The 25,742-nt window shown below is 46.3% G+C and overlaps 1 long non-coding RNA gene and 1 pseudogene across 1 annotated transcript; both read right to left on the reverse strand.

The window, feature by feature from the left end:
• Positions 1 to 3,667: 3,667 nt before the first annotated feature.
• Positions 3,668 to 23,264, reverse strand: LOC126519106 (putative nuclease HARBI1; annotated as a pseudogene).
• On the reverse strand, positions 12,318 to 21,472 carry LOC129381993 (uncharacterized). The gene is made up of 5 exons (XR_011890623.1): positions 21,386 to 21,472; positions 18,969 to 19,111; positions 17,932 to 18,000; positions 16,795 to 16,875; positions 12,318 to 14,482 (listed from the first exon to the last, which is right to left on the reverse strand). It is a non-coding gene; the product is annotated as an uncharacterized lncRNA (long non-coding RNA).
• Positions 23,265 to 25,742: the final 2,478 nt, after the last annotated feature.

A 25,742-nucleotide genomic window follows, 5' to 3' on the forward strand; every position in this document is an offset into this window, starting at 1 on the left:
CCCGAGCCCGAGGCCGGCAATAGACTGGAGAATGAACTCGTGTGAGATATTATGGAACGCCTTCTGCAGGTCTAATCCAAGGATGGCTCTGGTATCTCCCGTGCTCCGGTCGATGATCTGATGTTTTATCAGCTTCATGGCGTCGTGTGTCGAGAGGCTGGCTCTGAAACCAATCATATTGTGGGTGTACATGTCATTGACCTCGATATGCACCTTGAGCCGGTTGAGCTGGGCATGTTCTGCAACCTTACCGACACAGGACGTCAGAGAAATTGGTCCTAGATTCTCTATTCCTGGTGCTTTACCGGGTTTGGGGATGAGTACCGTGCAGGCCGCCTTCCACTGTGTGGGGACCTGTCCACTGCGCCAGACTTCAATAATCCTTTCAGTGAGAAAGTTGATCGACTCATCATCGAGATTCCTCAGCATCCTGTTAGTGACGCCATCTGGGCCAGGGGCAGATTTGACGTTGAGTGAGAAGAGGACATCTCGGATCTCGGCCGCGGTAAAGTCCTGGTCCAACTTCGGCACCGCACACCCCGCGTAGTCCGGGAACTGGGTAGGGGCAGAGCTATCCGCGACCGGCAGGTACTTGTCTATGAGCCTGTCGACAATCAACTCGTCCGGGGTAGAGTCCGTAGCGAGGTGGATGGCTCGCGCGAGGGATTGTCTCTGGCTGGATCTGGTGCTGCCCTCATCGAGAAGGTGTTTGAGCAGACCCCAGCTCTTGCCTGATCTGAGCTGACCCTCGACGGATTCGCAGAGCTCATCCCATTGTTGCTAACACAGGTTCTTGCAGTGCTGTTCAATCGCCCTGTTAACCTCCGAAACCTTCTTGCGGAGCCTCCTGTTATGCTTCTGCCCCTTCCATCTCGTGAGGAGGGCTTGCTTGGCTTCCAGCAAGTGCGCCAACCTGCTATCCATCTTGTCAACGTTGAGCTCAGTGACGACCTCCTTGGTTGCCGCCGCGGCGTCATCCCTGATCCCTTTGCACGAACCTTCCAAATCTGTCTCGGCCATCGGTGCGCGCTCGGCTCTGATCTTGCGGAACACGTCGCAGTCGATCAGCTTGAATTTCCTCGTCTTATAGCGGGCAATCGGGAGGGAGACTTCGATGACGTAGTGGTCACTTCCGAGGTCTAGAGCCATGTTGACGCACTTGACCTCCCCTACGTTCTTGACAACAGAGAGGTCTAGGGTAGTGTCCCGGCATGCTGAGTTGCCTCTCCTAGTGGGGAAGTCCTTATCGGTGATAAGGGTCAAGTCCAGTTCCATCGCAGTCTGCCATAGTTCGCGTCCCTTGGGCGTGTCATGGGTGTACCCCCAAATCCTATGTGGGGCGTTGAAATCCCCGACGACGACAAGGGGGTGCCCACCGGCCAGGCTGACGGCCCTCTTGAGGAGAGAGTTCGCCCTCGCCCTGCGGTAACTAGGGCTGCAGTATACGTTGAGGATAAAGAGGCTATTTCTTCTGAGGCCCTTTCTGGGTGGGTTAATGAGGATTTCAGTCATGACGTACTCGATTCCATCACCAACTGCGCCGAGGTTGCGAGAGAGGCAATTGTACCTTTTGTTGACAAAGGTGGCAACTCCCCTACCTCCTGAATAGGAGGATACTACCAGATAACCTGCGAGTTTGATAGGAGTACTAGTTGCAACTTCCTGAATAGCGATGATTCCGGGCTTAACCGTGAGAGTTCCTAAATATTGCTGTAGAAGCGGCTTCTTGGTGGGAAACCCTCCGCAGTTCCATTGCCAGATACTAAAGTTCTCGTCCGCACTATCCATGGCTAGGCTGAGAGGAGGCTTGAACGGCCCTGAGAATCGCGCCCTCCTTCGGTAGTGCTAGTACATGACGTCGTGCTGCGACCTGCGAAGGAGCGGGGCTGGGTTCTCTCCTGGCATCGACCTCCTCTAATTTGCTTATCCGTTCACTGAGTGCACCTAAGCCCATTTTGGGTGCGCTATAGCTTCCTGGACCTTTGCTAAGCTAGCCTGCATGCTGGCGAACGCATTCTTGAGTTATGAGATCAATTTTGTAGTCTCGTCTTCCTGTATATTCTCTACCGCTCGACGCCTGGGCGCGCGAGCCACGTGGATGTCTCGGACGTATCCATGGCGACTGGGGCCAAAGCGGGTTGCGGCGAGGAGGGTGAAAGCGCGAGCTTTCTAATCTCCGCCATCTCCGCAGCTAGCCTGCGCATTTCTTGTTTAACCTGCGCGTTTTCTTTCCTCAACTGCTCGGGAACTCGTCGCAACTCCTCGAGCTCGTGTGCGTGGTGCGAATCGCGAGGCGGGTCGTCACCTCTTGGGCCCTCACGTCCCCGTCGAACCCTGTCGGCCCAGGAGAGCGTGAACTTCCTTCTAAGGGCGGTGGGCGTGCGGGAGCAGGACCTGGTCCGCCTCGACGTGTCGCGCCCGGGCCCGGAGCTGGAGCGAGGCCGAGAACCGGAGTGTCCCCGGGAACAGGCCCGTCCTTTGGACCTACGGCGGGAGCCGGAACGTGCCCTGGAGGCGGAGTGACCCCTGGATACGGAACGGACTCTCGAGCGGCCCCTGGAACGGGAGCGTCCTCTGCGCTGAGCACCCGGAGTGGACGAAGCCTGGACGAGTTCCGCAGTGTCCGAGCGCCGCTGAGGGGACGGTGACGCGGCACCGGCCATCTTGGCGCGCTCACTTCGATGACGACGCACGATGTATGGGATCTTAAACCTTTGAGCACAGTCCTTATTAGCCATCAGATGCTGGCCAACCCAGAGATTACATTTGGGGGTACACTGATGCTGCTCATCGGGACTAGGGGTACCACAGCCACGGCAAATAGCGTCACCTGGATTGGGACACACGTCGGCGCGATGACCGAGGCGGCCGCACGTATACCACACGTCGATTTGCTTGCTGTAGAGTGAGCACTGCATGAGTAACGGTCCATACCTGACAAAGTTTTGTACACGATGCCCGTCGAACGCGACGATGACCGTGCCGGTTTGAGCTATTCTCTTCGCTGCTAAGGCGAGTGGATTATTGGCGTTGACAATCTTGGCATCGATGACGTCAGAGCCGTCTTGAAGAGCGATGCTGCGGATCACCCCCTTGCACGTGAAGTGCGGGGCCGTCTCGTAGGCACTGAGCTCATATACCTTGCCCGAGATGAGCATCTGCCTCATCCGGACGTAGCGGTTCGCATTCTCGCACTTGGGAGTACTGGCAACCATAATATTTTGCTGTAGATTCGGGCATAGAGTATCTTGGCATAGATCTTCCCGACTGATGCCAGCGGCGGCGAGTATTGCGTCAGCCACCGTAACAACGCCAATCTTGGAGATATTGAGTCCACCTCGCGGCCTGATCACAATCTTGATGTCATCTCTAGGAAGGGAGGGCATTCGTCCCACTCGTATAACTTTGGATTTTAGCGCAGCACCGCCTGATTTGCCACGGTGCGCTCCCGGCTGGGGCGATGGCGCATCAGTGTCAGCCGTGCGCGTTTTGGCGCTAACTCTTCTGGCCCCCGCAGACTGCCGGCCTTGATCGTGGGTAACCTCTGCCGGAGAGATATCCTCCCCCGCCACTTGATACTCCATCTTGAGTAAGAAATGAAGCGTACGCCGCCTTCAAAGGGCCAGTACGCGGCGGGCAGATGGTTCACGAGGCGAAAAGCTCGGTCTCAAAGCTCGGGCCGGGGCAGGAGGCTCGTGGCCGAGGCGCGAGGCGCGTGGCCTCGGGAGCAAAGCTTGGCAATCCTCCGTAGGCTTAGCTTGGCGGCCGCCGCCGTGCTGCTGTCAAAGCGTGTAAATCTGTGAAAAATGAACTCACAGCGCTGCGGATGGTCTCTCTGAATGCCGCTTTTCGAGCTGCGTCGAATGATGCAGATGTTCTGGCGCTTCCAGGTTGCAGTCCGCAAGAAGTACACGTTGAATCGGGAGCTCATGTGGAACAGAATTTTGTTTTTGGGTAACGCCTGCCCAAGTTTGCTCACGCTTTTTCCTTGTCACAGCCGAATTGAACTTAATAAATAAGGCCGTGGTTTTATTGCTTGTGATATGCACCAAACCTATTTTTTCGTCTTCGCTCCAGTGATGGCCCTTGAGTCGCTTGGCGGGCGTTTGCGAGGACATGCTTGAAAACACGCGCGTGCCGGCAACGTTTGTAGCTGGCTCGGCTGCTTCTGCAGGGGTGAAAAAGGCGGGAGTGTGGCCGGATGTTGACATCGAATCGCGATCAACTATTGGACAGCGCGAACGCCTGTCGCTGCCGCAACCAACTTCCGGCCCATTCCCCACCTCATTCCCTGTCGACGGCGAAATTTCCCACCTAGGTACTAAATGTACCTAACGTCTTCAGTAAGTCTGGACTATAATTTAGTCTCGTCGGCTCGTGCAAGCGTGTCATGATGGCCGGAAAGTCCAGTCTTATTTTAGGTTACACTAAGACTAGATTCGGATTTACGTCTGGACTTAGAGGCTCGCTTTTGTGCAAGCGGGCCCAGGTGTTACGAAAACCTCGCAGAGGATATAGTGAAGCTTTTGAGAAGTCTTGTGTGCATTTAAAACGGTGCATAGCAGGCCTCTGGGGCTTCGGAAGGGTGTGAAAATACCCTCGTAGCACCTCAATGTCGTTTGTGTATGAGTCGCAGAAACATGTAAAGATTTATTCCATAATGCGCGTGTATTTGTACTAAAAGAATACGCGTATATTTAGGAGGAGGACCAGCCCTTGCCAGCATGACTGCAACGTCGGTTTTGGTGGGAACAGTTGCAAGTCATATGGCCACCAGAATACGAAATGACGACGACTCGGACGGAGCAGTGTACCTGCCGCCGGTTCAAAGCGAACCAGTCATCCGGCTGCTACAGCCGATGATTACTGGCAACGACGTGCCTGTTCTGCAATGCTACGGTACAGTAATACCTAGGTTGTGCCATTACGTATACTAAGTCATCACATTCCTGAGCCCAATATGAGGTAGTTGCAGTGAGCAAAAAGCGTACAGAAATTCATTCAATTTTGCCTGGCATATATCGCATACGCTGCTTCTGTTATCTGACCAGTGTATTGTAGTTCTAATTGCTTTGCAATTAAAGAAGTGTGTACCAAAGAGCCAGTACTCGTGCCGTATTTACGTACGCATCCGAATGTTTCAGAAGTATTACATCAACTGCAAATCTCTTGATTAGTGATTTGGAATGCAAGTACTTGTCATATCATTATGTGCCGCAATTTCCAGAGAGAGAACTACGAGCTTTCAAACACGTGCAGCTTGGTGAACATTTCATTTTTATTGCCTTATCCTTAAGCTTAGCTACCACTTCTTTACAGAAGAGCTGAGCAATCCTGACAGTCGGCTTCAAGATTCAGTAAAGGAAACAGGAAGTGACGGCACAACCACCCCGCAGCCTCCTGATACAAATGAAATGCTTGGTGCGTGTGCAGCCAATGATGCCTCCAGCCAGCCACCCCATACTCCTTGTAGTGCTGGTGCAGACTCCACCAGAAAAGACAGTGCACCACTCGACGCTGCGCCGGTTGCAGGTGCTACTACAAGTCCATCTAGTAGCAGAATGGCGCTATTGGAAAAGACACTTTCGGAGGAGAACGACATTCGCGTCAATTTAATGCGCAAGGAGCATGAACTCCGGATGAGGCTTTTGCAGGAGGACCAAGATGACATATTAAAAGAAAGCAATGAAAAGCATAAAATAGAAATGGAGATTTTGCAAGCGCAAAAAGAAGTACAATTGCGTAATGTGATGGTATTACGCGAGCAATAGACGTGGAGTGAAGCGAGTGGCGTGCCAGGAATGCGGGGGGGGGGGGGGGGGGGGGTGCACCCACGCTACCTCGGGAGGATAGGGGAGCAAGCGGGTGCTGGCGTGCGTCTTTCATGCCAGATCGCGAAGTACACAGAAATTACTCTGGGCTAGCTAGGCTCCTGCGCCGCAGTTCTTCCTTTCGAGACCGTGTGCCGAAGTGCAATGCATCCAGCGAAAACACGGGGAACGTGGTAGGTGGAAATTTAAGACGATGAGCAAAATGAAACTATGCTAAAAAAGAAGTGGGGGGTTTCTACTGCAGAGAATCCCGCACTCTCCGCGCTGTTCACGCTTCGGTCACGAAAAGGGACACCTACAGCGACACGTCAACCGGCTAACACACGGCGCTACCTTACATTCCTTCGCCGAATTTAAGTAGCACACCTATTTTTTTTTTCAATTCTGCAAACTCTCCGCTAACAGACCCTCAATCGTTGCGTCGCCCACGCGCCTTATCCTCTGTCCATTGTAGAGGAACCATACATATATGCACTGTGCCAAGAGTGCATATGTCGCCTTGAAAAAATATAAGTCCACTTGTCGGAACGTTGGTTCCTGTTTTTATGCTGTTACCGAATTGTTTGGGTCGTTGAAGCCAATGAAGCTTTTTCTAGTATTTTTTATTGGAGGAAATCACTGTGTTCTTACATTTCTGTACCAGAGGTACCTTAGCGGATGGTGCAGTGTATTGCCTATTCTCTCGATTTACTTTTACTGCAATAAAGATAAAATGTGATATACGACGATTTCTTGAGCAACATTACGCTGACTTGTGCCAGTTGTTACACGTTGCGTGGGACAGAATGAAAGAAGGACCAACGAAGTGCTTCGTTTTTCCTCCCTTTCTCTCATCCAATCCCACGCACTGTTACTCAGCTTGCTTCTGGAGGTTCGGAAATAGCTGTAGTGAAGCGTATACCCTTCGCTGCATCCACAAGGTGCAATTATAATCTTCCTGCTGCACGAGAGTGGAAAGCTGGACTAGTTGATACGTGAATATGTGCGGCACACCTAGCCTGCACTATGTGAAGTTTACAAAATTTTTCAAAAAATACTAGCACTAAATACATGTTTCTGTAAATCGTTACAGCGTGCACCATACCTCAAGAAAAGCTTCTATCTATAAGAAGTTGCCGCGCCCGCATTCCGGACCCATTGACTGCCACACGATCAATAGGTGAAAAATGTTCTTGACAGGTGTTTCGTCCCATGCGTCTGCATCGACTGGTTGACCGATGATGCTCCGGCGGTTCGACTGGCTCGGTTTCTTTTCACGAGAGTGCCAAATTATGTACAGCAGCACAAGCGGTAATGATGCTTGTAGCACTGCAGGGCCTGTGTTGCACTTTCATGTCCAAGCAGGGGAAGCGTCGTTTCCAAACACCAAAAGCCTTCCCCACTGAGTTGCGCGTCTTGAAGTGGGCCTTGTTGTACCTATAATAACAAAAATAATGCAATTGCCTACTTGCACAGTGTGCGTGCTTAACACAATCAGCAATCTAATTATCATACCTCTGTTTGTATTTGCTGCGTCAATATTCAGGCAATAGCAGTGTAGGTTAGCTTTGTGATTCAGTTAACAAGCGTGCTCTAATTTTAAAAGCAGCTTTTGCATTAGGGCCAATTTTGATTTCGGTACTTGCCTTCCTTCTGGAGTGTTGACTGAACCTGGGTCTGCAATGGGGGTCATTAGGAATGGAAAAGACGAATAGCACATATCTCCAAGAATTCCTGGCACCCAATGTTCTTCATAAAGAAGTCGCACCCGGGAGTTGTCAAATATCCGGCTGTCATGTACAGACCCTGGCCAGCTTGGCACAACGTTGAGGAACTGTAGCTGTCGGCCCCCCACAACCTCCAGGAATATTGCGCTATTATGAGACACACCAACGGTTGGAAGTACCAGCATCACATAACATGCACCAATCAACATAAAATCACGTATAAAACCTTAGACAGTTGCACAACATATTTGAAGTTAGGCTATCTCTACAATATCGTTCACAGTTCCCACACTAACCACAGCGAGCAAAAATAATCGGGAACTCGCATATGAAATTGGCAGCTATTTATTATAATACTGTACCTCTAACAAAACAAATGAGGACAGAAGTCAAAGGTAACACACAGGCGCTGTGTGTTAGCTTGCATATACGGAGCTTCTTAAATAAAGGCAAGAGCTGTGCGCGACATTGAATAATCACAGCCCTATATATAGTGAAGCTGTTCCTTTAGAGGTGTTTGAGAATTCCATTTGCCTGTATATGACCTCTGTTAGCTTCGCATATAAATTTCTTTACCCCTTTGGTTATTGTAGCGAAGCTGGAAAAATGAGCAAGTGCTCCACAGGCACCTAACGAGTGTTTAACAATTAGTGTTCGCCCCCTACTAAACTCGCACGCTTACAATTTTTTCTGCGCATCACCCCTACGATGTCCTACATTTCTTCTAAAGTTAAGCTTTGCCAATGATTTTTGTTTTTTTTTCACAGCACCGTGACAAAGGCATCAAATGTTTTTAAAAGCTTGTAGCCGCACTAACAGTTTTGATGTAAAATGTTCTCTTCGAAAGCAGGGGTCGTATTAGGCAAATAATCTTTATTCACGTAATTGCTGCCTTTCACGTTTACTCATGGCTACCGTAAAAGATATGTACTATTTAGGTGAAGATACCCGCCAGCCGCGGCCGACCAGATAAATTAGCAACGGCGCGCATCCATCTGTCCGGTGACGGCAGTGGATACCTATCGGCGGGACGACTCAACTTGAAAATACAGGCGAGAGCTTGCGCATACAACGAACGCGCGATAAATACAAGCAACCACAGAACAGCATCTGCACGCGGCGTCGCGTCGCCGTATCTGCTCCGTCGAAGCCGATAGCCTCTTCGCCACGCTCTACCCTCACCACGGTGACCTACACTCTAAAAACTAAGGGAGTGCCGGGCACTCACTTTGAGGGAGTAGCTGCTTGTCCCATATTTCACTCTCTTTTCGAGAGTAGATCGACCCTCTTTGAGAGAGAGTAGGTCAACTCCTCCTGACAGAGTTTTATTACTCCACCGCAAGGGATTGCTAGTACTCTTCCGCAGAGTGATAATACTCTTCCCACAGGGAGTGCTAGTACTCTTCCGCAGAGTGTTAATACTCTCCCCGCAGGGTTAATAGTACACCGCCAGACTGAGTACTTCTACTCCCCCAAACAGAGTGCTTGTACTCCTTCAGAACAGAGTGCTAGCACTCTTCCCAATACCCTCTTAGCCAAGTCCCGGTCACGCATGCAGGCAGGAAATCAGATCAAATTAGGGCCGCTGATTACTGTTCCCTAGGCGGCTCCTCAGAGACACTGGCCCGATTCCAAGCGGCCTTCAGAATAGGCGTGAGCAAAGTTATGCAGGATTTTAAAGTCATTTTTTCCTGGCTATTTGCTGCCTACCGTGAGGCGTGACTGCTCTGAAGCGGCCTATGCGTATGCGTCACGAACGCCACTGAGGAGAAAAAAAAGCGAATTAACACTTAATATGCAAATATCTTCGCAAATTTCACAATCAGGAGTCACACAATCTAATTAGAATACAATTGTCAAGGGAATCACATACTTAACAAGAATCACAATGCTCTATACATCATGTGAATTTGAAGCCGCGTACACTCGAATTTGTACAATTCAAAACACACATCGTAACCATTACACCACAGCGCCGCCACGCCCAGTCGTGTTCTTTTAGAGGTTATATATATACCAAACGTATTTGATGAATCGGCTGTGGTGGGTGGGGTTTCTCTGCAGTGTGCTGTGCTGTTGTGTACTGGAATACGTGTGCGTTTGCATCATTTCCATTCCTTGCTACGACTAACGAAGGAAGACAACGTAGACGACAACGTGAGAACTATTCACGGCTTGTCGTCACCGCAGGAAAATAACAAATGTGCCGTTCAGCTCATGATCGAGTGCTTCTCCAGTCCATGTTCTCCAAAATACGCGGATACAAAGTATTGCGCCAACCATCCACGTATGTGAATTTAATTCGCGCGTATACTGGTGAGCAACTGCGACGCCAGTACCAGGCATTTCGACGTGCCTCACGCTGCCGTGTAGGCGTTTTCAAGTGCATTAGTTTAGAGTTTGGTTCAGTCCGCTGTGAGCTGTTGTCCTGCATTAGCAGCGGATCGTTAGCGTTTTGAAGCGCATGCATTCCAGCATTTGGAGACTGCTTATGCCGATAGCCGCGTCAAATGCATTGGCACGCATGTTTAAATGACTAATGTGTACACTTGTTACGCATGCACTGCTCGTATCCTGTGGCAGTGCTCGTTCTAAAAGCTTCGAAGACCATCTACACTCATGCGTGTGTTCACTTTATGTATGCACAGGATGGACTTGCCGGCTAGTTGGTTGAGCATTTTAGAAGAAACAGCGCAACACAAGGACGACGCAAAAACATGCCACACCACGAAGCGCTGGTGTGGTTGATGCTTTTTTTCGTCCTTGTGTTTGCGCTGTTTCTTCTTCCACGATACACGCACACCACAGGTACGCGAAAGTTTAGGAGCATAAGTGGTTAACTCTGTTTTCCCCGTTTTCTCTGTGTCAATGGCACAGTGCGTTGCCCGGAATTGTGCACGCTTACCCCCATATGCAGAAATGCATCATAACTTGAAGCCCATGCTTGACTTGATCTAAAAAAAAATTAAATTATAGGGTTTTACGTGCCAAAACCACTTTCTGATTATGAGGCACGCCGTAGTGGAGGACTCCGGAAATTTCGACCACCCGGGGTTCTTTAACGTGCACCTAAATCTAAGCACACGGGTGTTTTCGCATTTCGCCCCCATCGAAATGCGGCCGCCGTGGCCGGGATTCGATCCCGCGACCTCGTGCTCAGCAGCCCAACACCATAGCCACTGAGCAACCACGGCGGGTCGACTTGATCTAAACGACGCAAGTCGTGAACGCACCAAAAGAAAGGCAGTGAGCGTCTTGGGGGACGTTCGCACCAGGCGTCGTTTATATCAAGTCAAGCATGAGCTTTGTATTAAGATACATTTCTGAATACGGGGGCTAGACATCTGCTTCTTCCAGAAAATGTCGAAGAAACGCCCGCCAAAACCAGGCACATTCGTAAACTTAACTAGGCAATACGAAGCTCCATAGAAAAAAAGAAGAGTGGTATTAAAAGCTTTCAGTATGTTTCTTTACTCCAAAATAGTTGCGCTCTCGTGGCTTCACTGTACAGAGATAGTGCAGCGTTAGCTAGAAAGCATGAATTTCCTAACTCCATGCCAAAATAAGCTTGTAAAATTATTTAGGTGCTAGAATCCAGGGTTTGTAGCGATCCTTGAAAATCCTTTATTTCTAAAATGCCATTTTCAAGGCATTGAAAACCCTTGAATTTTTAGAACTACTGGAAAGTCCTTAAACTGGTACACTTGGCTAGACTTAGCAGACATTGCCGAGCGCTTTTTTTCCCTTCTGTGACACTCTTTCGCGTGTCACAGAAAATTGTCTCTGGAGGTAATAGAAGGAAAGCGACATCCTTAAAGTTCAAATTACAAAGGAGCTGCAGATACCAGTTTTATGCACATGGAACCGGCGACAAATGTGCTTGGAGGAGCAGAAGCAGGAAGCTCAACAGTTGAGGCATTCGAAGAGAAGCCGTGAAGAGTAAATTGAGAGCGACAGACACAATAAAAAGAAATTAGAAATGACTATTGCTTATTTGATGGTGAAAAAAGCTGAGGCAACAGATGACATCACATACACTGTCAAACCAAACAGTATTCAAAAACTGCAAATGTTGCAGGTCCAAGTAGTTATTTGTGCTATTGCAGAAAAACTTTGAGTGCTTTCTTGAAATGCTTGTGTGCGTTTAGTGGTGGGCGCTGAAAGGCAAATTAGCAGTCTTTCAAATGTTTGAAATCACTGAAATGCGATTTGTTTTGTTTTCTTTTCTTTGCATTAAAGTTAACGGTGTTCTTGAACAAGTTATTGCCTGTCCAAACTACGACACACATTGCACGAGGTCCTTGAAGTTACTGTGTCGGGGCCTCGGAAGTCCTTGAAAACCATTGAATTTTTTTCGTCAATATTGCTACGAACCCAGTAGAACAACTGTCATGGAGTAAAAACCTTGGCTGAACAGGGGCTTATACGCAGAGCACAGGAAGACTAGAAATGCAGTAGTAGGCACGGAGGGCCCTGAAATAAATGTGCATCTGCTCGTCTGCCTTATGTTTCTGCATTGACTGTCACGTTTTCAATAGAAGTGCACTTCCCGTTCTACTCCAATAAACGCAACATTACCAACTCCAGTGTGGGGCAGTCCTTCAGTCAGTGCAGAACTTTTTCTGTACATCCGAGTCAGCTCTGTCATTTTTCCAGCATTGTAGTACAAGATTTGTTAAACTGGTTTAGCAGAATATGAGCAGTATACTCTTAAATTAGCTGTTTATTTGTATGCACAAGTTCAGGTCCTCAGTTTGGTTGCATGACAAATTGCCATACCTCAATAGATAAAAGAAACAATTTTATTACAGTTTAATAAAATCCAAACAGTAATAATCACAACAATATAATGACATACATTTCTTTTGGTACGTATACAGCCCATGTCTTGGCAGTGTATAAATTCAACTATACACCACAAGTACTGTGTCCTGACCACTATTATTCACATGTGTAAAACCATCACAGCAATTCAACAAATATCACAGTAATTAGTGACATCCACTTTGTAACTGCTTTACATGAGCATAATGTATACAAGTGGTCCCTGTGTACCTACAGATGACTAGTGCCACCCGAGTACTATTACTCACAGGTGTAAAACCAACAAAGCAGTTCTTTAAAAAATATCACAGCGCTTAGTGACGTACATGCTGTAACTCCCTTGTAGAAACTTAATACAAACACGTGAGGACACAGAAAGCTAGCAGTGGGCATACATGGGAATACCACCGCCTCAATACGAATTCACAAGTGTAAAACCAACCAAGCAGTTCTTTAGAGAATATCACAATGCTTAGTGACATACATTTTCTAACTAGCTTATATAAGCTTTATACAAACATGAGAACAAACACAAAGCTAGCGGTGCACCCGCATAGAAGTGCGGCCATCTGAACACGATTATTTGCAAGTGTAAACTCAACAGAACAGTTCGTTATAGTGACGCACATTTTGTAACTGCCTTATACAAGCTTAGTGCAAGCACAAGAATGCAGAAAAATATAAATTAAAAACTTGCTCTATGCATACACAAACAGATCAACACAAATGGTAAACACCGCTATGAAGACAAATGTGACTGTGGCAAAGCGCAGTGCTGTGCCGGTTGAAATTGCCACCCACAAAAGTATTGAGCAATGCTTAAACCACAGGCAATAAAGTGCTGAAAGACTGCGTCTCTAACGTAACTATTTTAATTCAAATTTCTTGAATATAGGGCTCGCTTGCAGATAAGGCATCTGATCCAACTGACCCAAATTTACACCTGCTACATGCATACAATGCACTCAGATATAACTGGTAATAATAATTATAAAAGGCATTTAAAAACTTGATAGTATGATGAAGATGCATGACTAGAAAAGTTCTGTCCCCCTCGTACTTGTTAAAAAGGTGTAAGTACGACACATGTTCTTTTTTTCCTCAATTTTGCATTAATGGACAGCCGGGAACCTCGAACCGACACAAAAAAAAAAGATACTGCTATGTTAATAGTGTTATGAATAATTTTTTGTGAAAGCTTTTTTACAGACAAGTTGCAGTCTAGTTTCTGGAGGTTGAGCTGTATCTTGCAAAATAACTGGAAAAGTGGTCACATGGGAGCATGACACTATATCATAATGTTAGTTTCAGTTGACTCTCTTGCCCTACAAGTCGCTGCTCACTTGGCCAGTGATGCAACAGCAGTGTCTGTGTGATTTTCATCACACTTCTGTCCTATGCCATTCTTACCAGAGTTGGCGGCACATAGATACCCAAATTTCGATAGTGTTGCTTTCTCAGGGGGTTGCTTTTGATTTGCTCAATATCAGTTGGCACTTCAGCTGCATCAAACTTCTTTTTTACCTCTTCAACAACAACATCAACAACAATCTTATGACACCTGTGTTGTCCTTCTAGTTGCCTACAAAGACCAGTCAATCTAGCAACAACACTGACAGTCTCTACTATATTGTAATGGGGGAGAGGTGTGTCCCACCATGTGTTCCACATTGTTGTCACTATGTGGGCTGGCTGGGGAGGCAACAACTGTAATATGTTTGCATTTGCATATATTAAAGTGATGCTTGTACTGTGTTATAACACCTAACTTAGTCTTGCACTTGCTGCACAATAACACTGGCTCACAGTCGTGGTGAAAAGCTTTTGTATGTTGAGCAAATGAGTTGTATCCACTACAAAAAAAAGTCAGTGATAGCACACATGTTGCTCTACCAGGCCTGGTGTGGTTCCTTCTGACACTGCTGCTGATGCTGACGCGCTGCTGCTTGCCTCGTACACTGCTGCAGCTGCAGTAGACATGGCAGTCTGTGTATCTATTGCTGCCGTGTCATCTGTCATGGTAACTTCCAAGTGGTATCGGGCTCACTTCTGCAACAGAGATGTTGTTTGCCCCTTGAGGGCTCTCATGATCAGGGCCAATAATTTCGTAGGCATTGTCTCCTGCATCGATGAACCAATAAGAACAGCATGTATTAATAAACATAGCTCTAAAAAGTACGGACATCAAGACTTAACCACAAGCTTTGCACATAAGTGACCGGGCTTAATGAATAATACTTGCAGGAGGAGTTACACAATTGTTTGTGTATATTACAGTAAAGCCTCATCAGAAGATATTCAAGAGGCACGGGAAACATGTCTCTCGAAACCAAAAATTTTGAGACACTGAGGAGCCAGACTAGATCACTTTATTATGCATCATCACTAAAGTATGTTTTGATATATCTGAAGGAATAAATGCTCAGGGTGGCTTAAAGGGCCCCTAAACCACTTCTCGACATTTTTTTAACATTTCAAGTAAACACGCATATCGAAATCAGAATGCCGTCACGATCGACGAAGCCAAATGCCAGAGTGCGTAGCACTGCCGGAGCACCACAATATGAAGAAAATGACCCCGTGCGCCTCTCTGGACCTATCCTGCGCCCCCCAGTTTGTCCTGACGTCACCAGGCTGTCTCTGATGACGTCACCAGTTTCCGGTGCTGTCGATTGGTCGAACGAAAGTGTACGACTGCCGGCAAGGCCTGCAAGCAAATACACACACTCCTTCTTCCTCGTCGCGTAGCGCGCGATGCCATTGTGGGCAGCCAATGGGGGCAAAGAACAGAAACGCCAACAGAAGGGTCTCCCTATGAGGCTCTTCAACACGAGTCACCATACAGTTCCGTTGTATTAGCGCCACCCCTCGCAGGACGACGGGCCAGCGCGGCAGCAACAGAGCTCGTTGGTGTTGGCCTGTCCCGTAACATTTGGAGGTGTACTAGGCAAGGAAAAGATGATACTGTCCATATGGCGTGTACCAGATGAAAGAGTAAAATGAGTGGGGACTACTTTTCGATAATCAAACACACGTAGCTCCACTGTTACTGCACCGTTTCGAAAAATTCTCGTGGCTACCTGTTCATTGCCTTATTGTGTAGAACTGCAACACCGCAACTAAATTTCAACCTCGGTGGTTTAGGGGCCCTTTAAAGAAGACATTCACAGCTTTTTAGTGACTGTAGATTGTGTTAGCTTCCTTCCCAACTTCTGGAATTTAAACACTTCACTTTGCAAGCCTTGTTGCTTGCAGTACCCTTGAGGTGCTCTTAGACGCTCGTCAGCTTCAACTGCCGACACTTTCTGCCCTGCACTGTCCTCGTTGCCCTCCTTTTCTGGTTCATGCTAAAAGAGACATGCGCGATTGACTTGTGTAAGGATTGCGTGATCTTTACGCCCTTCGGAGCACACAAGGTGCACAAAGTGAATGTGTCTGGGTTGTGTCCCTTCGAAGTAGTGAATACTTAAAAAGTCATCCTTAGTAACAAAGGTGTCTCTTGTATACAGTATTGTTAACGTGGCAAGCATCGGAAAACCAACCAAACCATTTTCAGATGTCTCTTACAACCAAGTGCATCTTGTAATGAGATTCTACTGTACTGAATATTTTTCAACTATGGATCATCTGCATGTACATATAGTCACAAAGACATGTTGTGTGGAATGGCGAATCGGGAAACAGTTCGTACTCTTACTTTTTGTCCCTAACATAAGCAGCTGATAACAATATGATAAAAAAGCAGGCAATGAGGCTAGAATGGAACATAATCCTTCAGCTCTAAACAGTTTTTTGGGCCCACATCATTCTCTCATATGACATAAGGAAACAACTTGATTGCAGTAATGGCTTCATGTGATCTGAGTTGATTGAAACAAACTATACGTAAGGTTGTCCTGTATGTAATTTTATCAGAGTGCTTTTTAGATGTCCTGCTGGTGATCCTGGCTGCGCGATGCTTCTCATGCTTTTTGGCACGATTCCTTTTTTTCCACTCCACTTTTTTTTTCAGATTTTCTCCCCTTTCCCTTCCCCCTTGTGTAAAATAGCACACTTGAAGTATCAAATCTGTTAAACTAACGTGTGTATCAAACCTGTTAACATGTGTGCTTCTCTGTGGTCTGTGTTGTATTTTTGTGATGCACAATTCAATTCAAGATGAAAGATGGAACGTCCCTGCCTTTAGTTTAATTGTGTGTGTGTGTGTATATGTCTCTCTCATGTTTTGAAATATATGTACATTCAGGAGTGCCTGCATGCCCTTCTCTCCTGCTCCAGTGACGAAAAGGAGAGCCTGTTTATGTACCATAGTAAAAAATTCAAAGGTTTTTGCTGTGCCCATTACAATCTTATCATATGGATCTGTCACAATACAGAGTAGCAGTGGTCTATAATACTAGCCCATTCCAACATAATTATAAATTAACACATACCGACATGCTGCGAAACAGCTGTTGCAAAGCCGCTGGTGAAGGCAATTTCCGCAGCACTGCAGTGGTACAGCCGAGTTCCACCTGTATAGTGACAAATCCATATGCGTGTTAGCAACTCAGTAGTTGCTGATGGTTTCATAAGCTTTACACTACACAATAAAGTAATCTAGACAACTTTGTTGGAACAAATACACATAATTAGGACACTACTTAAACACTAACACGATTAATTGCCCCCAATCTCTCACTCACTAAGGGATAATACTACTGAAACATCGGTGGAGAGCTCAGATTAACACAGCCCATAAAGGACAAGCGTTCTTTGAGGAAAACAGCTATAACAGCGGTTAGTTTTCTTGATCATTTTATGTGGTAGCTTTGATTTAAATGTCATGCAGTACTATAAAATACGAAGTGTCGCATTTCTAGCAGCAGAAGGCGTCGTCAGGCTCATGGTACAACAGATTTTTGCACTGTTTTTCAGTGAGCCGACACATACAAAGAAAACCGAATTCACACATACATATACAGTGTCAAGTGCACTTCTCCTTCTGAAAACGCAGCCACCAGTTCCAATGTTGCTGAAAGGAAAGGTTATATAAAGTGCGAGACTGCATGGAACTGCCACTTATGACTGTAAATGTATGGTCTGCTGATTGCAGAGGTAGTCACATGCTATTTCTAGTCTCTTTTAGAAGCATTACTAAAGAATAAATTAAAATCTATTCATAAGTCACGAATTTCCTGCATCCACAGTTTGGCTAAATAACCTGTGAGAAAAAGACATGTTTACCTGGAATAGCAACCTTTTTTCCTGCTGCAGAACTTTCCTTCGAATTAATGAAATAAGTTTACAGCGTCATAATGCGTTTCTCGCAACTACTTGCCGGCAGTGGCGAGTTAGTGTTTATATCCGACTCATTGGGCGACAATACTGCCAAACACAAATGCTTCACGAACACGAGAACACGTCCCTCGCAGAGAATAGCAACCATATATGCCTCTGTGAGACATGATCGCACCTTTGTGGTCAAAATGTACATTAGAACGACATCACCATCTCATTAAAAAAAAAAAGTCTCCGTACAAGGCAGCCGCCAACTGCATAATGTGAAATTGCAACTGATGTCCACTTACTGGTGGCCTGTGTTTGAGTCACTTTTGGCAGTTGACTGGGTGCTGAGAAATGCACGTCCTGGGTTGTCCCTGCAAAACATACAGGGTTATGTCAAATGTTGAAAATATATATATGCCGGCATTTCATCAGTCGCAAAACAAACGAGTAAACTAATAAACAACTGTAATGTAAACAGAGTACACATCATAAGATAGGCTGTCAACTGTTAATGCATTACGCGAAAAACCTAATGCATAGGAAAGACTATATGTATACACACGAAGCTGACACACAATTTAATTCGCTCTGGGTTTTTCCGTGCAGTATATTCAAATTATTATGTCTCGTGGTTAGAGCAAAATTAGTGTAAATTACGAACTAAATTATCTACCCTGGAAACTTTTCTTCAATATGCACCTGTGCGCGCTTCGAACGAGTAGCGTTGTAAAATTTACGTACATGGCATTTAACATAGTTGCTGAACATGGATTTCCTTTGCCCTGTGTCGTGTACAGTGAGCAGCATATATCTGCCCCCCCCCCCTTTTTTTTTGTACTAGCCATACTGCGTGCCACTGCACCTATACGCACGTCAATAAACCTCACGACACAGAAATAAAAAAAGCGCCAATCACCCATGCCTGCATGTTGTAGTGGGCCTAACCTAACCAAGCATGGGCTGTTGCTTTTTATAGTAAACACAGGCACCGCGCTCATTGCAAGTATGTATCATGTCGCTAAGCAAATATGAAATTTCATTGTACCACTATTTTTTTATCACATGGATATATCTGTTGAGAGGCAAGACAAAAAGCAGTCATTTCTCAGAACTAATCAGCTTTCTTAAAACACATTTTTAACTTTTCAATGACACTTGCTGCTATGTGTTTGTCTCCAGAGAGCATACTTGATTTGACTTTCCAATCAGAGACATTACATAAATATACCATGTTAAGATGACTGCCTGGAGCACGTGAGAATTTTCATCTTCGTGTAACATACTGTATCTTGATTTTGTTGACATTTGGTCAAATGGTACAAACAATATACCCACATACTAGTTTTCTTGTCCAAATAACATGCCAATGTATTTAGATTTTTTGGCATTGGCTCCTCTGCACTACGTGAAGTCGCGCTGCACTGGCTCTTTCACATCCTCGTGTCCTTGCAGCTGCCTTCTTGCGTTATATAAAGCGGGTGCCTGAAAAATATCGGATGCAAAAGTCAACACAAGGGCATGGTGCAAAACAACATCAAGACAGTCAAGGCCATGGCAATAAAAAAGTCTTAGCTCTTAGTCTTCCTAGTGAAATGCATGCAAAACATCCAAATGACTGCAACAGTCAACTGCTAAACTAACTTCAATTTTCAGATTTAAGCAAGAAAACAAATAAACCACAGTTCATCCTTGTTTTTCATGAATGTTAGAATACTCCTGCTAATGAATAGAATATTGGTCATTTTCAGACGTCATAGGTCTGTCATGAGTCTGGTGTATCGCAAACACCCCTTGTGACACATCCTAAGCACGTGCCCAGTGTTCCCCCCCCCCCCCCCCCCGCACCATCCCTGGTTGTGCCACTGCTGAAGCCATAATTTGAGGATTATAGCTGCAAACATGATGCTCAGTAGGGATGAAAATATTGTCCTTCAGCTCAATGGATATATGGATGTGCCTATAAAAAAGGGCAACAAGGCTTGTTATGGCAAGCTTACCCACATTTCAATACTAAGAAGTTCACTGCGGCCTGCATCTAAGCTTACTAAAAGGCATGAACTTATTTTCATGCATGAGGTGCGCAGTGGAGTTCATTTTTGACAGACCCGACTACTGCTGCAGTTTGAAATCTAGCATTTTAGATTCTTGTAGGCATGTAAAAGTTGCAGTTAAACCGCAGTTATTAGTTTATTACACCAACCTATTGTTCTGTGTACGACAGACTGGTAACACGGAATTAAAGCAACATTTTATTTCGATATTTTATTTCTCTACTAAAAATATTCAAGCGATAAACACATCTTGATCTGCCATGCTATAGCAAAATGCACACATTACGCTTGTAACCCCCAGAGGAAGGCTGATTTAGCTGTTCATATGACATAACTTTGACACGCCAACTCATATTAGCAAATGCACAGGCATGTCCAAAACAATAAGCGTATGCAAAGCGCCCCTGCAATTGTAATTCCACACAGCAGCCGTTATATTCGATGTCGATGCGTAACTAGCTGCTCGACAATTCACCGAGTTCGTAGACATAAGCATCCTTTCAGTTTCGCACCGTGCACGAAAACCGCAACAGGAGACAAAACCAGACCTATAATCACACCATTTCAACATGAGCAAAAACAGTTCAGTCTTAGGGATAAACACTGTGAGAGCGATTTAGTGCGCGACGGCGACGAGCGACGGCTTCGAGCGACAAAACGGGCCGTCGCTTGAAATTGCTCGGTTCTGGAAATCTAGAAATCGTCGCTCGTCGCCCAGAAGTGCTATGAGCGACTAGCCAATAGCGCGAAGCCGGAAATGGATGTACATACATCGCTCAAATACTACCGATTGTCGCGCGGAACGAGCAAATGATTCAATTTTTACACGTGCAAGGATAAGAACGTACTGCAAGACCTCCGGAAATATTTTATGCTACTTTTTATAGTACAATACATCAACGTAAATTACTAAAGCACGCGTCACGCGTGACTGCAGCCCTCATGCCGGCAACACCGGGGAGGCGTCGCTCAAAATCGTCGCTCGCACGGAGTACGACTTGTAGGCGACGAGCGAACGCGACAGCCATCTCCGTCGCGTCGCTTGTAGCTGCCGCGCGCAAGATCGCTTATATGGGGTTTATACTTTTTTCAGCATAAAACATGGATTCCTCATGCGTTTTCAGTAAGTTTAAGATAACGCGCCCAACTGACCTCTTGCAGCATGCAGCTGAATGCCTGCGGCAAAGTTTCGAACTAGCACTGGTGCTGCACGTAACTTCAGTGGCCGCAGATTCCCCCTGCGCGAGACACCGTCAAGCGCGCGGTTTATTTATACAAAAAAAAAGCATGCTGCCAGCAAAATGACGCCTTCTGTTATGTGATTCCGTAGTTCAACAGCGTTCCGTACACAGTATACTGCCAAACTGAATAAATTCAAACACACAAAACGCACGCTAATCACGCTCCGCATAGGCTCGGAATCACGGGCTGGTAAACTAACCATTTTAAGCGTCCTCTCGCCTGGTGTCTTATTGAACATACCATAGTTCTGGCAGCGTTTGCGATTTTTAAAGCTCTTACGGACAACGGCAAAGTGATAAAATCACATGCAGTTATCGCGACGACTGGCTTTTTCGATTGACATCGAGAGACACAGCCCGTATGCCTAGTCCTTTGTCAATCGCGTCGGCTAAGCGCAGCGACGACTTCCTGGCGATAGCATGACATATACGGACAATGTGCACCTAAGTTAGAATTCACTTGCCGTGGAGGATTTGTTGTTATATCCAAGGCATGACGAACGACTGTCGTGTTTTCGTGGCGACGCGAGATGGCTGGCACACGATCTCCCTTGGCTGGCCTTCGCTGTTGCTCGGTAGACGCTATGGTGGACGGATCACCTTTCTCCACTGCTGTGTTGTTCCGCGATCTTGAGCGCGCGCGCGCGCGGTGGAGCCACTCCGAGTGAAAAAGTAGAGCGCTCGCTACGCGTTCCTTTGAACTGCGGCGGCCTGTTCTCTTAGAAGCAAAACGATGTGTTCTTTGCTCAGCGTGCATGAATGATACATTGCCATGTTCGCGGCCAGCCACCTACAGTTGAAGCAGAAGATTACGCTACGTTTTGTTTTCTATTGCCGCAAGAGTCTCTCTTTTCTATTGTCGCAAGAGTCTTTTCACTCTCTCTATCTGAAGGGGAGAGTGAAAAGCACATTTCACTCTCTCATTGGTGACAGAGTGAACAATGCATTTCACTCTCCTCGACATTTTGCGAGAGTAAAACGACGCTTTGAAGAGTGAACCGGCAGCTTCACTCCTGCGATACCCTTCCTAGTTTTTAGAGTGTACATGTCACTCAATCATTTCGTACTTCCCGCGGAGCGTCGCCTGATGTACCAAGGGGCATAGAGTTTCATACAAAAATTACTAGATGGAACTCTGGCGCTAGTGTCTACGGGAGCTGCAATGAAAGCGGTTGTCCCAGCATGGGAATAATGGGAAGTACATGGATTTGTCTCAACTTCGTCCTTTTGGCTTCAAACGGCTTTGTGACTTTGTAAACTCATCATTTTCAACAGTGTATTGCGTAATAAATAATTAAATGAACATAATTAAAATTGCCCTACGGCAGGATTCGACCACAGGGACTCTAGCACAGAAGCCTGATATTGAAACCATTAACCCACGGATGCACGTATCGACAAGCGAATAAAACGCCCTTATGAATTTATCGCGGGCATGCCAGTGCCTTGAGACGCTTGGCGCGTTTCGATTTGGCCGCCTGGACAAGCTCAATCGCTGCAATTAATAGCAATTGTACGCGTTCCCGGCGTCTTCTGCACTTCGAAGAATATAGATTGCGCTGAAATATACAACAATAAGATTGATATAGCGTAATATACAAGGCCACAAGAACGTCTGAATCCACAAGCACGAAGATCAGACAAATCCATGTACTTCCCATCATTCCCATGGTAGGACAACGACTGCAGCGCCAGAGTTCCCTCTAGTAATTTTTGTAGGAAACTCTATGCCAAGGGGAGCTAAAAACCTTTTGTCTCGAAATTACGTCGTGCCGCCCATTGGTAGCCGCTGCCGTCACCGGATCGAGAGATGTGCACCGTTGCTAATTTATCTGGTCGATCGCGCCTCGAAAGCAAGCGGAGAATTGTCACCGCTGAAAGAGCATATGTATCATGCTCAGGCTCAGACGCGTCTGGAACGCCGAGGTCGTTGTTATCGGCTACTCGACGTACGGCGTCCGAGTATAGGGCCGGAGGAAACGTTGACGGAATGTATCGCGGAAAAAAAAATCTTACATAACGCCCGGTTCCTGTACTTCTTTCTCCACATTTATATTTCTGCGTAGTGCACACTCGTTCTACTCGCGGAACTTCGATACTACCATCGTTGTTGTGAAGCACATGTTTAGTTGACACAGAACTATTATGCTGTTGCAATGAATCGCTTGCGGCCAAAAAGCAATTCACTTACCTGAACGTTCCCAGAAAACACACCCTTGCGCTTGCGCTATACTTCGCATCGTCACCACCCGGGCTTTTGATTCTCACATGTGCGCAATCAATGCATCCGGTCACTCCGGGGAAGTGAGCAATCTCGTAAAAGTCTCCCACCACGTTGGACATTTGGGAGGCTCCTGGGAAACGAACAACCGCTCTGAACAGATGTCTGGCGATAAGCCGAGTCAGTTTTTTCACGATGCGAGAAACTGTAGGCTGCGATGCGTTTACCAAGTCTCCAGCGACAATTTGTAAAGTACCAGCACCGTAAAACTGCAGGGTGACCAACAATTGCAGCATTGGTGGCAGCGGTAGTCCCCTATAGTCGTCGTTCGCTCCAATCGGCAGAAATGCCAGTAGTTCTCGGACTGTTCCCTTCGTGTAACGATATCGCGTGAAAAACATGTCGCTTTCCTAGAATTCCATTGGGTTTCCTCTGTCGCGCCACGATGGCCTTGGTGCACACGGCAAAACGTACGCAGCCCCGAATACAGCATCACAAGCTCTGCACGCAAACTGAAAGCTCTATGCTGAAAGGCTGATAGTCTCTCCATAAGGCCGCGTCTCCTGAAGTACGCTGCGTTTCTGCGGAACGCTGCCGTGCTTGCGCCTTCGAAGACCGATTCAAGACTGCTTTCGACCAGACGATATTTTCGTCGACTTCACCGAGTCAAGCGCGTCGCAAGGGCGCGTTTCTAGTTAAGGAGGATCTCTGAAACGCGTTTGTGCTGTCTTGAGTCAATCACAAGTCAATTAAGGCGCATTTATGAATACGGGGGTAAGTTATTCCAATGTGGATGGAGTATACTAGCACTGATACAGTTATAAATGTTAAATTAATTTGAATGTGCTAGTAAATTTAGAAGCAAATATGCGCACAAAATATTTCCTCTCCCACAAGCTGTGGGTTCCTCTCAGAGCTCGTGTGAGAATACGGTCTGCTGCGAGACTGCAGGCCTGAGTCTGCAACGATAATGTGCCAACAGTAGCATTTATACTACCTTTAACATGGTATCAAGCAAATAGACATTAAATGTAATACCTTGCAAGCAACATGGCAAATAAATAGCTTTTTGGTTGTCAAAGTGACAATAAAGCAAATTCCTATTCTGGACATGTTGTAGACCGTACACTCGCGGACAACTTTCGGTGGTGACGAAGGGAAAGCTACGGACGCGAGGCTGCTGCACATGTGTTACGGTGCCAAATAGTCCGACAGCGTTCGACAGTGTTCCACAGTGTTTCTGGTTGCTCGGAACAGATGCTGAATCAACGCTGCTTCACATGCGGCTGTTTCGCGTTTGCGCAGACGCGGAAGGGAAAAGCCGCAACATAAGTAAACTTTACCTCCAGTGGTTTCTTTTATCTTATTTAACTGTTAGTAATAATGTGTTTGTGTTTTATTTTCCCCAGCTTAAACTAATGTGGCTTAAAACAGGGGACTCTTTTCAGAAGTGCCCTCACTTATGCGTACTTTGCCTCCGTAGCTTTCCCTTCATTGCCACAGAAAGTTGTCCGTGAGTAGCATAATTCCGAACAGCATAATTCCGGGGACCTCAGTTCTTCATTACAAAATGTAGAAAGAACAGAAATGGCTTGTGGCGACAACGAAGACGTGGATTATCTGCACCGCTGCAGGTCAGTGAGCTATCGTTTCTCAGAATGAGAGAATAAGAGAAGCTTCTTTTATTCTCTCCTTCATAGAGAGAATAGCTCACTAAACTCCAGCAGAGCATTTAATCGTCCCCCCTGCCATGTCGTCCAGGCCCCTGCCACAGAAAAACAGACGGTCGTCTGACACATGGCGCTGCCGGACATTCCCTCACTAACGTTGAATAGCATCCCTTTATTTTCAATGCTACACCTTCGCTGCTCTCCCCTTTAGAAGAACCGTACCTATATATACTGTGCCTAGGAAAGCATGTGCCGCCTAAAAAAAGAAAAGTTTATTTGACGAAATGCTGCCACCCGCTTTTACCTTTTCTCTTTTGCTCATTCTCTTAAATTTCCATCTCCCACCTTTCCCATGTTTTTCATGACTAGACACTGATCGGTAAGCTTTCTGTTGCAGTAAAGAAAATAGGCACAATGAAAATTGGTTGTCAGTCCCTTTAATAAGCCTGTGACTCTTTGTGAGTTTGTAGCTGGAGACATACTTCTATATAGACTGAAAGCAGGTAAAATGGCTTTTTTTGACTAACTTCTAACATCACATTCCGCTTTTCAATTTCAACATAGTAATAATAATTCAAACTAACATTCATACTGTACCAAGAACAGTGAAGTGGCAAGTGCAAAATAAAAAAAAAATTGACAGGCCGGCAATATTTCACTCAGGCACTCTGTAAGCTATAAGCAAACAGAACAGCTATGCTCAAACGAAGAGGTATTGGAGCTTTGCTTCTACACTCCACTCTCTCAACCATGCTTTTCTGTACGGCAATTGGCACATTGTAATACATGTGCAATGAAAGTTGGCGCGTCATGATGGTCAAATGTGTTCAATGCGCAGACACCACTGGCAGAAGTTATGTGCTTTCATCGAGCAGACCAAGCAGTATGTGTCACAGTGTAGTCTGATACATAAATGTCAAAAAACAATAA

This window comes from Dermacentor andersoni, chromosome 10, assembly GCF_023375885.2.
Source record: "Dermacentor andersoni chromosome 10, qqDerAnde1_hic_scaffold, whole genome shotgun sequence".
NCBI lineage: Eukaryota > Metazoa > Arthropoda > Arachnida > Ixodida > Ixodidae > Dermacentor > Dermacentor andersoni.